The sequence below is a fragment of the Perognathus longimembris genome, chromosome 7, assembly GCF_023159225.1.
Source record: "Perognathus longimembris pacificus isolate PPM17 chromosome 7, ASM2315922v1, whole genome shotgun sequence".
NCBI lineage: Eukaryota > Metazoa > Chordata > Mammalia > Rodentia > Heteromyidae > Perognathus > Perognathus longimembris.
The window spans coordinates 41934865-41947796 of NC_063167.1; the positions used below are offsets into that span (position 1 = coordinate 41934865).

A 12932-nucleotide genomic window follows, 5' to 3' on the forward strand; every position below is an offset into this window, starting at 1 on the left:
GTTTCTTTAAGCGATTGTAACAGGCTTCCCTAATTCTATTTTCATACATTGAAAGACATTATGTGTTTTAGTTTTCTTTCAATGCAGTAGGTTGGCTGGGGAATAATTAGGATGATCATAATCACTAGAGAGATTGAAGATAAATAACTAGTACTATTCTTTGAGAACTTTAAATTTATTTCTTTTAATATCTTGCACACACTTCCCTTGGTGGTAGAGATTTGGGACCTTGATCAATTGACAGTAGAGAATAGGAGAGAGCAGGAAGGTAGCAACATACCTTCCACTGAGTGTCTGTGCTGCAGTTGTCACTGTGTTAAGTTTTGCCCATATGTAGCTCACTGTGTTTTATTTTGTTTCCCAGAGTTCAAACTCAGGGTTTCAAATATGCTAAGCAATCAGTCTATCTCTGAGCCACACACCTCCATGCTCACTTTTTTCTACAGCTCTTCCTCTTTAGGGTTATGATTGTAGATTAATGCACCTTGCCTCTGAGTAGACAAGAAAAGTCTCAGGATGGCCAAGTGACTTGTATAGGACAAGAGTCAAACTCAGGCCTTTTGATTCCAAATTCTGTGATCCTAAAATATTTAAACACATTTTATGTCTTTTATTCTTTTTTTTAAACATCTTCTTGCCTAAGGGTTGAATGGTAATATAATTTACACACTTACCTAGAATCAAAGGAGGAATTAAAAAGTGAAAAATCTAAACCTTTCTTCCAGAAATACTGTGCTGTTCGAGTTCAGATCTTGGCCATAGAATAAGAGCACATTTAGTTGAGAGAGAGGGGGAAGGAAGGGGGGGGCAGGGAGGGAGGGAGGGGAAGAGATCTAATACTTGTCAGTGTTGGAGTAAAATTTTGGAATGGCTTGTTCTTCCTTGTTCAGAATGTTGAAGTTAAGTGAACAGAAGCAATATTACACAGGTTTAATTTTTTTCTTTCTAAGATTAAGTTAGTTTAACAGATTCTAGATACTTTGAGGGAAGATATTGACATTAAAACAAGCATAATTTAAAAATATGACCTGCATATAATATTTTTGCTCTGCAGAATTTTACCTATCTTTTATTATGCACAGAAATATTTTAACTTTAGTAGTTAGTTTTTAAAATTAAGAATTATAAATTTATTTTGCTCTGAAATGAATCTTTTCTTAAGACTTTGAGTATTATTGATTTAAAAGAAAGCAATAATTGTGTTCAAGAAAATAAGGGAATCTTACCAGTTTAAAAATTTTAAATTTAGAATAGAAAGGAAAGAAATCAAAAGTGGAGACAGGTTTCCTCTTAATGCCCACATATGACTGAGTCTGTTTTTGTGTTACGAATTTAGAGATTAGTTCCGATGTCTTTAGTACAAAAACTAAAGGCTTCATTCAATGTCATTTTAGAAGAAAAGACCAACAAATTCAATCTGTGCTATATTAGTTCAATGTAAATATTAATCCTAAATTATATTTAAAAAAATAAGCTAGAGAATTGAGCTTACATTGAATAAAGTTGACTTTATTTTTAATGGCTATTTCTGAAATGCCCCATGGGTTAAAAAAACAGTAAAATTAAAATACATTTAGAAATGAATACTGTTTAAAAATTGTATGAATGTCTGTGTAGCATCTGCCATTATAAGGCTGTTGTCTTTGTTGCTATGGCTGGGGTGATTTTATTTCCTTGTGTAATTTTGCCAGCCCATGATTGGGTAGTGCATTACATTCGTGCTGCTTGGAGAAGATAGCTATAATGAGTTAGTCACATAGTTTGTCTGAGTGGGAATTCTGGGTAAGGAAAGATATTTGTCACTGGGGAATAGAAATAGTGTTGTTACAATATCGATCTTATTCTTAAAATCACAGATATATGACTTAATGCCAGATATCTAAAACTGTGTTCTTCTGTGTTATTAAGTGCTTGCCTCTTTCCCCTTCCTCTGTGGGACCCATGGCCAGTTGTGTGAAGTTTAATCTTAAAGAGATTAGTTACTTAATTTTAAGCTCCTACATAAAATGAATATTACACATACAAGATCCCTTCATTGTCACTTTCAAATACTCCATTGACTTTCAAAGGAGCTGGCATTGCGAGTCCTTAGGTTGACAAATTCACATCAACTTTTGTGAAAATGTTGGCTGCAGAAGGAGTAAAGTCAAAGAAGGGCAAAAACAGATGGATTTCAGTGTTGAGATGACACGAAGCCCTTCTTTGTGGCATTTTTTAACATTCTAAGTGGGTGAGGGATGGGCTTGCTTAAAGAGTTTACTCAAGAATGAGTAATTAAGATATTGTGTGTCTGCATATAAGCCTCAGTAGCAACTACTAAACGGTTGTGAGTGCTAGTTTTGATAGCACACTAGCCACGAGAACCACAGATACCATTCAGGTTGATTGCACATAATTAAAAGAATTATGGGCTTAAAACACGGTTGATGGAAAACCGAGTACCTGAAAATATATTTTCAAAGACTGACCTAAATGGTTTACAAAAGTTTAGGATGTAGAAAGAATTCTAGATTAAGAATTTGGCCAAAGCTTATTTGCATGAGAAATGTTTGTGTCTTTGTATGGCTGGGATGAGATATTTTTGCATGAATGCATATCATGAAGTTAGTAAGTTACTGATGGACTCCTTTCGTTGGTCTCCCTTCACTTCTTTTTAATGGTAGAGGTTCCTCTTTTGGAGTGTAGATTCAAGTAACTTCTGAGAATGAAGTATTTGTAATGATGCTGTTTAACAGCCTCACTATTGTTGTGCATTCCTGTCAGGGAAAGATAGCCATAGCAGTAATTTTATTGTATGGCCTTGTAAGTGGGTAACAAGGAATTCTATTTTTTTATTTTTATTTTTTTTTGGCCAGTCCTGGGCCTTGGACTCAGGGCCTGAGCACTGTCCCTGGCTTCTTCCCGCTCAAGGCTAGCACTCTGCCACTTGAGCCACAGCGCCGCTTCTGACTGTTTTCTGTATATGTGGTGCTGGGGAATCGAACCTAGGGCCTCATGTATCCGAGGCAGGCACTCTTGCCACTAGGCTATATCCCCAGCCCAGGAATTCTATTTTTTTTTTTTTTTTTTTTTTTGGCCAGTCCTGGGGCTTAGACTCAGGGCCTGAGCACTGTCCCTGGCTTCTTCTTGCTCAAGGCTAGCACTCTGCCACTTGAGCCACAGCACCACTTCTGGCCATTTTCTGTATATGTGGTTCTGGGGAATCGAACCCAGGGCCTCATGTATACGAGGCAAGCACTCTTGCCAATAGGCCATATCCCCAGCCCCAGGAATTCTATTTTTTAAACATTCTAATTTTTACATGTACTTTTAGAAATTTCTTCCCTCCGTATCCTGAATTAATAACATTTTTTAAAGATTTAAATAAACTTTAAAAATTCCTCATTGAATAGACAAAAATCTTACTTTAAAAAGTTCTCTGGGCTGGGCACTGGTGACATATGCCTGTCATCCTAGCTACTCAGGAGGATGAGATCTGAGGGTAGCAGTGTGAAGCCAGTCCAGACAGAAAAATTGGTAAAACTCTTTTTCTCTGTTTAACCCCCCCCCCCCACAGAAAACAAACAAACAAAAAAACAGGCTGGAAGTTGGGCTATGGCTCAAGTGGTAGAACATTAGCCTTCAGTAGAAAAGCTTAGGAACAGTGCCCAGGCCTTGAGTTCAAGCCCCAAGGCCGGCACAAAACAAAATAAAACAAAAAAAGTGCTTTGGAATTTGTATATTTTTGGATTTCTGTATAATATTGTGAAGATAAAAATTGACAAAAAGTTAACATATTGAGTGAGTGCAGAATATATATATATATAGTATATATATATATATATAGACACACACACATATACAGATTTTTTTTTGAGAATGAGGGTATTGCAGGCTGAAATATTAAGGTTGAAAAAGTAATTGTTCTAAAGATATTTGTCCCTCATCTCAGAAAGGACGACAAACATGCAAAACGGATAAATGTAATCCTTTGTATTTCTGCCACCTACAATTTTTTAACTACACTGACTCCGATTTCTTGAGAAAGGTCAGAGGTTTCAGACAAAAAGCTTTGCAATTCTTCAAAGAGACATTTCAGTTCTGCTATATAAAGAAAAGACTGATTATGCATAGCTTTTTACTTTATTTGCCACTGAGCCTGGGTGGTGGTGGGGGGTAGGTGTAATGACTAAGTGAAAGCAGATCATGAGACAGCAGATCGGAAGGGAGAATTGGAGGTAGACTGGAGGGGAACCCACTACTGTGAATTCACATGGTTGGCTCTTCTCTACCAAATCACAGTTCAAAGGTGAGGACAAAAGTTTTTTTTTTTTTTTTTGCCAGTCCTGGGCCTTGGACTCAGGGGCTGAGCACTGTCCCTGGCTTCTTCCCGCTCAAGGCTAGCACTCTGCCACTTGAGCCACAGCGCCGCTTCTGGCCGTTTTCTGTATATGTGGTGCTGGGGAATCGAACCTAGGGCCTCGTGTATCCGAGGCAGGCACTCTTGCCGCTAGGCTATATCCCCAGCCCAGGACAAAAGTTTTAACAGTTCATTTTGCTTTGTAATAGGGCATTCTGCAAACTAGGTAATTCAAGGAGGTTACATATTTGGGTACCATGTCTTAAAATTGCTAGCTGTGGGAAATTGTGGATATGAGTTTGTTTGATTTTATCTGGGATTCATTCATGTTTTTTATTTTTATTTTCTTTTGTTGGTTATGGGGCCTGAACTCTGGGCCTTGGCCCTGTCCCTGAGCTCTTCAGCTCAAGGATAGGTCTCTACCACTTGAGCCACAGTGCCACTTCCAGTTTTTGAGAGGTTTATGGGAGATAAGAGTCTCACAGTCTTTCCTGCCTGGCTGGCTTTGAACCTCGATCCTCAGATCTCAGCCTCCTGAGTAGCTAGGATTACAAGCATGAGGCACTGGCTCCTGGCTGTTTTTTTTTTTTTCCCAATTTTGTTTTCTTTTTGACTTCTCCTAGTTTAGGAGAAAGTGGTGAGAGTGGAGGTGGTAGAACATTTTTGTTGTGGGTTATTCCAGTTTTTCAGGAAACAGAGGATCAAAGAGTATTAGTAACTCACTTAAGTTATACCATTAGTGAGCCAGACAGCCAACATTCAAGTCAAATCCCTCAGATCTCAAACTTGTACTCTTAAAACACAATATCTAAATGATCTTTCCTTATACATGATCTTACTAGCTATTCATATGAACTTAAATAATTGCCTTTGTGCAAGGAAGGAAGCAGATTTAGGGGACTGTCTTAGGTTATACGATTCGTAGGTGGTCTATCCTTCTGTGCCCTGTTTTCATCTCCAGGGTGTTTTTAGTGTATCAGAACTCTTAAGCCCTCCTTTTGAATTTATAGAGGTAAAAAGTGTTCTTGGGAACTGCATAAGAATGCTAAACACATTATTTTCTCTGAAGTTTCAAAAGTATGATCGCGTTTTGATGCTGTGGCATTAGACTGAGACTTTCCTACTGAGGAAGACCTAAAACATCATTTTACAGTTGAGAATCCCTAGTTTTTGCATCCCGTGAGGAAGGGGGATGGAAAATTCAGTGTAAACCGAATAACATTAGTAGCCTGTTACCATTTGCACCGAGATTGATGCTCTTTGGTTGATGTTAGCATAGAAGATCTGTTCTCGCTGCTTCTACCGACCATTTCTACTGTGTCCTTGAAGTTCAGTCTATCAAGTATAGTTTGAGCTCTAACTACTTCTGAGATTCTATACAGGGATCTAAAGACACAGAACAGAGGAAATAGTGTGAGATGAGTTATTGGCATCTAAGGTGTAATTTCCTCAGAAATTTAATTTTAGAGGTTTTGAGATTTTTTTTTAATTGTGGTCCTTCTCACTAATAGCCTGCCATATTGAATTTTAAACATTTGTAATGTCAGTTGTTTACATTGCTTTGTGTGTGAGAGTGTGTACTCATGTATGTGCACGCACGTGTGTGTGTGTGTGTGTGTGTGTGTGTGTGTGTGTCAGGTTCTAGGGCATGAACTTAGAGCCTGGGTGCTGTCTCTTAGCTTTTTTGCTCAAAGTTAGCATTCTATGACTTGAACCACCCCTTCAACTTCTAGCCTTTTTTTTGTGTGTGGGTAATTGGAGATAAAACACTTTCTTGCCTGGACTGGCTTCAAACTGCTGTTCTCAAATCTCAGCCTCCTGAGTAGCTAGGATTACAATCATGAGGCTAAAGTTGTTGTTGTTTCTTAATATCAAGTGTTTCTATGTCAATATGCAGAAGATCCAGACAGACAGGGAGTGCGGGTATTTTCTGTTATTTAGCAGCTCACTATGTTTTCTCTAAAGAAAGCTGGTAAGGCACAGAGAAGCTCTATTTCTTTTCTTTTTAAAGAGATCCTTCTAGTAATGCTGAGGTATAAAACAAATAGAGTTACAGGAAAACTAAACAGCAGGAGAATGAGAGACTGCAAAACAGAAAGGAAGGGAAGGCCTTGGAGAGCCGGCTGTAGTGAATTCATTTGGCAGGCAGTTGTAATTTCTAAAACACAGCCAAGTTCCCAGTAGTGTAGCCATCAAAATTTCTTTCTTTGAAGAAAGTTAGCAATCTCAAGCCTTTCACACAGACACAGTGGATTTGAAGTTGTCAGTGGTCTGGAGCTGCTCTCCCTTTTCCCTTCTTTTTAAAAGAAAGCACATATGTATGCACATGGACAAAAGCTTGTCCAGGGCCCTGTATGTTACTGTATGTTAATGTTAAGGGACAACTGTGAGGGTTTTTGGGAAAGTATGTACAGATGGTGATAGGAGTAAGAACAATTGTACGGTTGATAAGTAAAAGAGCAATAACAATAATGACAACGACAAATTCTGATGGTCCAAATAATGTACATTGGATTTTGTTGTGGTTGTTATCTGTTCTATTTGCCTGTTGTGTCCTCCAAAAGTGAAAAGAATTCCTACCACCATGAGTATGTGCGCTTTTCTATGTAGATCACACAAAAACAAATGATTTGTTCTAAAATTAGTTTCAAAAAGCAGAAAATGTGTAACGTTTAAAAAATGGCCCGGGATTGTCATAGAAACTCATTCTGAACACTGTAAATAAGAATGGCTAGGGATTAGTCACAGTAACATGTGGGACATCATGAAACTCAAGACACATTTCTTTGTTTAACTGTCAGTAGGAGAAGTGAGACAAACTTGATCCAGTCCATGAGATGTTCAGTTCTTCCAGGCAAAGAGAAAATCACCTGGCCTTCAGATTCAATAAGCCACCTGCATACACAGACCACAGTGGACTCGATGATCTTAGCCATATTTGATGTGTTCTTGTTCCCAATAATAAAAGTTGAGAAAGTTGAAAATCTTTTTCTTTCTGCTCTCCTATTTCTCCATTCAACACAAATAAAGAAGAATGTATTAATGATTTCCATCCTTCTTCATTCATGCTAATATATATAGGTATGTGTGTATGTATGTGTATACATACATGCACACACACGCACACACACATATTTCAGATATGTACTTTCAGGTTAGATCTGAGCCTGCAACAATGACATTAACATCCTGTTTTGTTTTTTCCTTCTTAATTTAGAAGGAAATTGTGTCAGCGTATTCTCATTCTTTAACTGTCCAGCATCTGGAAAAAGGATTGCCTGTCTTTAAATTTGGAATTAATCCCCATACACATATTCCCAGCAGGATGATATTTCGGTGAACCAATGGATCTTTGATTCTTTGAACTTTCAGAGGTAGGAGGTTGAAGTTGGAGGCAGGGTTTCAGGACATAAGAGACAGTATTGTGGAATAACTTGGGCATCTGACAGGGGGGCCTTTTTAACAATGCTAACTGTTACTGTGGGTTGTTGTTGTTGTTTATTACTATTATTTTTGGTGCCTGTACTGAGGCTTGAATTCAGTGCTTCTTGGTGTTGGTGCTCAATGTTGGTTCTCTACCACTTGAGCCACACCTCCACTCCAGCCTTTTCTGGTTAGAGACAAGAGCCTCATGAACTTTTTTGCCCAAGCTGGCTTTGAACAATGAACCTCAGACTGCAACCTACTGAGTAGCTAACATTATTGACTTGAGCCACCAGTGCCCAGCTTTACTGTGTGTTATTTCTTGTCATCAGGACAGTGTGGGTAATTGGATTTTGATAAAAAATACACTACTTAAGGTGAATAAATGGTCTTTCTGGGCTTAGCTAACCAGTGGACCGGCTGTCTTTGAAAGTGAAAAGAGTATATGCAAGGATAAAAATTTCTGTGTATGAACACACATGACCACCTTGTTTTCTTGCCTATTATAATGTATGGAGGTATGTTTTTGTTCCTTTCCTTGTATTGTTCCTTCTACCTGGAATGTTCTTACCTTTGCTTGCCTAACGTTAGGTTTACTTTAAAAACTCAGTCCTGGTGCTGGCAATATGGTCTAGTGGCAAGAGTGCTTGTCTCTAATACAGGAAGCCCTGGGTTAGATTCCCCAGCACCACATATATAGAAAATGGCCAGAAGCAGTGCTGTGGCTCAAGTGGCAGAGTGCTAGCCTTGAGCAAAAAGAAGCCAGGGACAATGCTCAGGCCCTGAGTCCAAGGCCCAGGACTGGCAAAAAAACACAAAAAACAAAACAAAAACTCAACCCTATCATTCTTTCTTCAAGAAAGCTTTTATTTAAAAAATTTCAGAATAGACTAAACATTATTGTTTTAAATTTAATTTTATTGTCAAGGTGATGTAGAGAGGGGTTACAGTTACATATGCAAGGTAGTGAGTACATTTCTTGCCAAACTTGTTATTCCCTCCTCCATTTTTCTCCCACTTTCCCATCACCCAAGTATCCCAACTTGAGGTAAAGATCATTCCCTGTGTAGCCCTAATTTCCATTAACAATGTGTTAGTACTCTCATTAATTTCCTGCACCATAATGAAACTTTCCTCCCCATTTGTCTTCCAGAGTGAGCTGTGCTTTCTCTCTGGGCAGGGGCTGAATTGTGTTGTCTCCTGTAGTCTACAGTGGAGGGCCCAGGACCTGTCACTTAGTATCTTTGTGCAGTGGTAGAGGAGAAAAGAACTTGAGAAGCTTACAGTATTATTTTATTTCTTACTTATTTACAGTTTTACAGTACTGGGGCTCTCCATTAGCTTTTTGATTCAGGACTGGCATTCTACCACTTGACCCCCAGGCCCACTTGTGGCTTTTTGGTGGTTAAATGGAGATAACAGACTCACATGCATACTTGCTCAGCCTGGCTTTGAACTTTCTCAGATCTCAGCCTCCTGTATAGTGTAGATTATTGGCATGAGCCACCCGTACCTACTAACTTTATCGTATGATTTTTAAAAAATGAAGTAATAAGTGCTCCCCAGAAGCTTGTAATATATACAGTATTTTTTGTTGTCTAACTTAGTTCCAAGATTCTAAGATTACTACTCTCTTTTTTTGTGAGAATAGGTTTTTTGTTTTTTGTTTTTGCCAGTCCTGGGCCCTGAGTACTGTCCCTGGCTTCTTTTTGCTCAAGGCTAGCACTCTCCCACTTGAGCCACAGCACCACTTCTGGCTTTTTCTATATATGTGGTGCTGAGGAATCAAGCCCAGGGTTTCATGCATGCTAGGCAAGCACTCTACTGCTAACCCTGTTAAACTGATTTCTGTTTCATTGTCTAAATCCAGTTTCATATTAATCCAAAGAAGTTTGACATGTACATAGTTATAATTCTGGATCTAGATGTTAGATCCACTTACAGGACAACTATAAACTTACAGGCTACATGTTTTGCTTCTGTGATGCTGGTCTTAATTTTTATTTGATTATTTTACCTAGATAGATGATTTGGAGATAATTGAGTAATATGGCCAGTGCTCCAACCCAACCATGAGCATAAAACATCATGGTACCAGTAGTCATTTATCATTACCTAGTATATGCTGGGAATGCCAAGAATAGAGAAAATGAAAGCCTCAGCTGTTACAGTGAAATTTTATTTAAAAACGAGTCCTTTCTCAAGGTGAACACTCACTGTTTTTGTTGTTGGTCTTACATCACATTCTGTCTGGCTGTACAAGGAAAGGCATGTCAATCATATTCTTATCTGTAGTAGGCATTTGTAGGTTTGCATATCTAGCCTTACTTAACAGCATATTTTGGTACAGCATAGTTACTTACCCTAAGTTGGAAGAGACCACCTTGTGTAGGAGTACAAAAGTTAAAATATCACAAGTAGGTGTTGGGCCCCATTATATTTGATTGAACTCCTCTAAGTTTCTCTTCATATCCAATGCTCTAATCTCATTAAAACCGTTAGAACAGTTTCATCAGCTCCAAAAGGCACCAGCATATGTAAATTTGCTTTGTTTAATTGGAGACCTATTGATTGTAGGTAACATAAGCCTCTCTGAGGGAAACAGAACCCAGCCCAAGATAAGACTTTCTTCCCCCAACACATACAGCATTCATGATTTCATTTCTCTGGGCATGCTCATTATCAAAACCATTCCACAGCAGACTTTCCCATAAAGTGTTCTGTCTGGCTCTATTTTCATATCTAAAAGCGCCTACTGGTTTTAGCAAAGGATAATGGAAGCATTTTGACAAAATCTTTCTTAAAGAAAAAACAGAGCCTTCAAAATAATGAGAAACAAAAACATGAAAATCAATGTGCTTTAAAGAGACTGAAAATAAGTTTTCTGTTATGCTTTCATAGAATGCTTAAAAAAATATTAGATTCTGACCATCTTCTTTGGTGATCAGTCAATAAAAACATAACAGTGAGACAAGAAAAATAGAATGGGACTTTTTTTTTTCCTACCTAGATTCTAATTGGACCTCAAAGCTATAGAGAAGACATTCTGCCAAGGGGTAGAGGGTTGTGGCATTTTGCCACTATTTCAAACGGATGGGTCATCTTAAGTATAGCTGTTTCAAGCCAGGAACTGTTTTGCAATTCTGTTTCTTTCTGAGTGTGAGATTGGGTCAAGGTCAATGTATAGCTAGTTGGGTATAAGATAATCTTGAGAAATTCTTGTTCAGATGCTGATAAAGATAAACTTTAAATGAAAAAAAAATGAATCTGTTATCGAAGTGGTACATAGCTCTATTTTTTATTTCTTAAAATTATGTGAAAGTTTGGTTTTGTTTAGAATCTGAATTAGAAATCATTCTAATTTTTTAAATTTCTTACTATATTACGGATCTCTGAAATGGATAATTGGTGTAATCTTAGCATCTTTTATGAAATGAAGTTGATGTAGCTGATGCTTTAGCAATAAATTCTTGGTCATTCTGTGCTCCTCTGTTTTTGTTGGTGGTATTGGTCAAACATATTTCAGGTTGTGAGGAGTATGTGCTTAGGTAGGCCCTTATTGGATAGATCTTCACTGGCAGACAGTAACTTATCAACCACTATAAGGCTTATCAGTGAAATTCTAAATGATTTAATTATTACTTCTCTCATTATATTTTTGTTTTGTTTTTTGTTTTTGCCAGTCCTGGGGCTTCGACTCAGTGCCTGAGCAGTATCCCTGGCTTCTTTTTGCTCAAGGCTAGCACTCTACCACTTGAGCAACAGTGCCATTCCCAGCCTTTTCTGTTTATGTGGTGCTGAGGAATCAAAGCCAGGGCTTCATGCATGCAAGGCAAGCATTCTACCACTAAGCCATATCCCCAGCCCTCATTATAATTTTGTATCTGAGAGAAGGTGCTCACCTCCATTCTGTCAAAGTACTGATGCATAGACAGTATTGTTTCTTTCTTGGTTTAGCACAGCTGGGAAAGCATATTGAAGTAGAAGACCTTTTAAAGGAATTAAATACCTGTGCTCCTACAGAAATGGGTGCACTGAAGTTCTGATAGCTATAGATGAGATTATCCAGTTAAATTCATCTTTTTTTATCATTTTAGCTTCAACTCTGTGAAGATAATTCGTAGATTCTCAATTTTAAAGGCAAATTTTTCTTTTCTTTGAGATGGGATCTTGTGTCGCCTAGAGTGGCTTCAAAAGGCTAGGCTCAAATGATCATCCTGTCTTAGCCTCCTGAGTAGCTGAGATTACAGGTTCATACCACTGTCCCTGGCTTATAACCAAATACCTGAATATTGTCACTGAAGGAAAACATCATTCCTTTCCACAAAACCACAATACTCTTACTTCATGGTGTGTGTGTGTGTGTGTGTGTGTGTGTGTGTGTGTGTGTGTATACATACATACATATATGTATATATAGAGAGAAAATATATAAGAATATGTAACATTATAGTATTTATAAAATGCTATCTATATTTTTCATAAACAATGCTCAGCTTTTTATGCCAGACCTTGCCCATGTTCCTAAACACTTCCTAAGAATAGATGTTTATTTTAAACCAAACATACTCAGTACTCAAAATGGAATGTTTGGGATGGTATATTTTAAATCAAGCAGAATTTTGGATTATCGTTTGGGTTCAAGCTGGTGTTACCTTTTCTGTGACTATATCTGCCTTGTTTGCACAGAGAGCAGTAAACTGATTTAAAATAGTGGGATTTTGTCACACTGAGTAGTTAGTTATACCAAGTTACACATTTGCTGTCAGTAGCCTTGTATTCAAGATTGATCTCTGTATCATCTCCACTGTTTGCCACTTAAAGCTGCCAGTACCAGATTTTACTTTTTGCCAGTCTAGAGGTTCTGAAGTTGTATTTTGCTACCGTAATTTGCATTTTTAGTAAGGTTATTTATGAGATTAAACATGTTTTTGTAAATGTGTGAGCAGCTTTCTTTCCTTTTACTTCTTAGTGTGTTTTTAATTTAAAAAAGTTTCTCATACCCATACTGGGACTTGAACTTAAAACCTCCCAATATCACTTGGCTTTTTCTGCTCAAGCCTGCTGTTTAACACATGAGCTATAACTACAATTCTGGCTTTCTGCTGATTAACTGAAGATAAGAAGTCTCACCAACTTTTCTGTCTGTGTTGCCTTTAAACTCTAATTT

The 12932-nt window shown here is 37.8% G+C and overlaps 1 protein-coding gene and 1 long non-coding RNA gene across 6 annotated transcripts in view; both read left to right on the plus strand.

The window, feature by feature from the left end:
- Nfia (nuclear factor I A) overlaps nucleotides 1-12932 on the plus strand; it is a 378241-nt gene that overhangs the window by 15350 nt on the left and 349959 nt on the right. The gene's annotated exons all lie outside the window — the stretch shown is intronic.
- LOC125355232 overlaps nucleotides 1-12932 on the plus strand; it is a 30765-nt gene that overhangs the window by 6326 nt on the left and 11507 nt on the right. The window contains exons 2-4 of the long non-coding RNA XR_007211620.1: nucleotides 1373-1384; nucleotides 1814-1820; nucleotides 6771-6782. This is a non-coding gene — a long non-coding RNA (uncharacterized LOC125355232). The remainder of the gene's footprint in view (nucleotides 1-1372; nucleotides 1385-1813; nucleotides 1821-6770; nucleotides 6783-12932) is intronic.